The following is a 3,395-nucleotide window of genomic DNA, read 5'->3' on the forward strand; positions in this document are numbered from 1 at the left end:
ACACTCACCAAGTTTTGTAGATCTAGCATCATCTCCATCTCCATCTTCCTCATCACTCCACATAATGTCAACATCTGAGATATTTCCATCAGCTATATGTTCAAGAACTTCAAGAACAGTATAATCTGTGTATAAAATAGTTTCAACAATTTATTAGTACGTTAATATAGATTTTTTTATATAAAAGTTATATACAGCATTACTAGAGATTTAATTGCAGTAATACACGTTTGAACCCACTGTACATTATAATGGACAGACATTTTTGAAAAAATCCTGATTTAAAGCCTGCAATTCTACAATCGATTTTTAACTTTAATTAGTAAAAAACTTTTTTTTATATACAATCTATGAAATATTGGCAAACATATCAATACATGTGAATAAAACCACTGAAAAAGTTGCTTACTTCTGTGTTTGGAATGAAGTACTGCCATGCTTCTTTTCAGTGTAGTGGATTTTTTTCAGATTACAATTGACGGAGACTTGCTGCCATTTGATTGGATGACAAACGTCCAATTTAATGGACAGCAGGCTTTAAATTAGGTGAAATGCTCCGGAAGCAAAAAAAAAAAACGTGACCTGACATGTGATGTCCATTGTAATGGACGCAGGGTCCGAAAGGGTTAACATTAAGTGGACAATATGTCTTTGTCAATGGTTTGTCCATGAATTGTTTATGTTTTATATTAATCTAACCCTAATAACAACTGTCTTCTAGGACGTTTATTCTGAACCACTTCCACTGGAGGTCGCTTTGCAAATTCTTGCAAACAAAGGCCCCAGGGTTGAAGAAATCATCCAGCTCCTGGACTGGCGGGTGGAGCCTGACCACTACATTTTTGGTCCTGGAGTGGCCCGTTCCTTTTTAAATTGGTTTCTTATGCAGCAAATAACGCCCCTCGAAGAGGACGTGGTGGGGGTCATCATGCTCCAGACAGTATTCACAGCTTAAACATGCTGCCGACGTGGAGTGTTGCACCAGGATATCAAGCGGGAAAACCTTTTGATTAACACTCTTTTGCACACTCAAAGTCAAACTGATTGACTTTGGCTGTGGTGCAATCCTCACTGATGAAGGTTACACGTTCTATACTAGCATGTATGATCACTGAAAGCTGTAAAGTGGGTCTCAAACTCACACAGTCATTTTTCGCATGATAATGAAAATCTAAAATGTTGTGTTAATGGAAATTAAATCTCTTTCCTCCAGGCACAAGAGAGTATTGTCCTCCCAAGTATGTGATGATGGGCAAGTACCACGGAGAACCAGCGACAGTGTGGTCACTCGGGATCCTCTTGTTTTCATTGGTGTGTGGCGAATTTTCCAAAAAGACGAGACCTCTGCAAGATTATGGACGCATATGTGTAGCAAAATTCAATTTGCAATGCAATATGCAAAATGGCAATACAATATGCTAAATGGCAATACAATATGCAAAATGGCAATACAATATGCAAAATGACAATGCAATATTCAAAATGGCAATGTAATTCTGTATTTATATTTACTTTTTCCAACAACTCCATGCGTGCAAAATTTTGGTGCAGAATGAAATTGAAAATTAAATTATTTACATTTGCCATTTCCAACAGTAGGCAATTGCAAGGATGCTGGACAATGAAGCTAGGTAGTTTTTTGAAGACATTGAAGACGAGGATGAAACATTTGAGTTTGATGGGCGTCCTTATTTATTTGAGCCTGAATATATGGAGGAAGAGCTGCGTGAGCGCGGAGAAAGGAGAGAGATTGAGAGACAGCGTGCGGAGGAAGCAGCTGCAATCAGAGCCACAACACAGCCTCGTATCATGGGGAAATGGTGGTGTTCCTGCCGGTGCTGTGAGATAAAGAGTGGGACCTTTTTGCACCATCGCACTCAAGATGCACGCTGCGTGACATTAGCGCAAGGCTTTTCTTCCCTTCTGGACTTATTGGGGTATTGGAAGCCTTTTTCCAAGTCCCAAAATTAAACTGGACACGAAGACCCACGCCGGAGGGACCAGATGGACATTTATCTACTGAGTAAGTACTCTGCACACGTGGGTTTTATTGCTTTTGATCAATCCAATAGTTACTATATTTGTAGTTTGAATTGGCAGCTAAGTTACTTGATTATGATAATGATATATATGATATAACAATGTAAATTACCAAAGTGTATTCACCTTTCCTTGCCTCTCCCTCTCCCACCTTCCCCTACCCCCTAGACAGTGCAGACTTGTGCCCTACCGGGTTTTCCTCGAGTGGGTGCTTCAAGGAGAGAAACTAGGACAAGGGGAAAGACAAGTTCTGCCAAGCTGTGTGGTTACAGCAAAAAGAAATAAATGCCCCTCTACCAGTGGAGCATACCATGGATTCCAGTAGGCAGAAGCGCTTCCAGGATCATCTACTGTAGTTACCAATTACTAAAATTTGTTACTTTGTTGATATTATTTGTATTGCAATGTGAAAGGGTAATATAAATGTTGTTCATACTTATTTGAAATAACAACAATATAAAGTCAACACATTTTGTTTGTTTTTATCCCAAACTACAATAGTTATTGATATTTATAGACAAACAACAAAGACGTTTGACCCCACATAGAACATGAAATAAACACGAAAGGAAAAACAAACTCTGTACATTATGAATAAAAAATAAAAAGAAAACTATATACAAAAAAGAAAAAAAAAGAAATGTCACTTAAGTTGCTTGAAGCGCGACAGCCTTTGGGCCACCAACTCAGACGGGTCTGGCCTCGGCACTGGTGTGATGTTTTGCAGCAACCTTCTTGGGTGGAGGACAGGGCCAAGGTTCCAGGCTTTTCTCCTCCCTCATGTTCAAGACATCTTCCATCAGGTCTTTTCGAAATTCCTCAGAGGTGGGCTCATACACCGGCTTAGCCACCCACTGCTGTGTTGTCTTTGTGTACACGTACTTGTACTGCGGATTTCCTAACCCACAGACAAAAGTAAAAATAAATCATTGATTATGTAGGCTGCTATAACTATGTTTAGCTATGTGTGTCATGGTAAAATAAGTCCGAAATCAAGTTCGTTATTCTACTAATTACTGTACTGTTCAGAACACACAAAAATTGGTGGCAAAGCCGTTTCCTTACCCTCAAGTGTTTTTTGTTTCCTACCAATATTCATATTGTGATCTTTGATGGCCAACTCTGTCGGCTCTCATCGAGTCGTAAGCAAAGTGAAGTCGTTTTGGCGCATACTTCAGGGTGATGTTATGAAAGTGATCCTGCAAAATATGTCCAATTGAAATATATCATTCAATATCAGTCATGTAAAGTGATAATAGCTGGTGTTGAAAAGTAAAGATGTATCAAGAATGCTGACAGTCTTATGCTGTCTGAGGTTACAAATGACAACAGTGTGACTAGATAATAAACAGCTG

General features: G+C 39.0%; 1 pseudogene; it reads left to right on the forward strand.

Annotated features, from left to right (window-relative positions):
* The first annotated feature begins 645 nt into the window (after positions 1-645).
* LOC141319120 (serine/threonine-protein kinase pim-2-like) lies at positions 646-2,365 on the forward strand (annotated as a pseudogene).
* The last annotated feature ends 1,030 nt before the right edge of the window (positions 2,366-3,395 follow it).

The sequence above is a fragment of the Garra rufa genome, chromosome 1 (assembly GCF_049309525.1).
Source record: "Garra rufa chromosome 1, GarRuf1.0, whole genome shotgun sequence".
Lineage (NCBI taxonomy): Eukaryota > Metazoa > Chordata > Actinopteri > Cypriniformes > Cyprinidae > Garra > Garra rufa.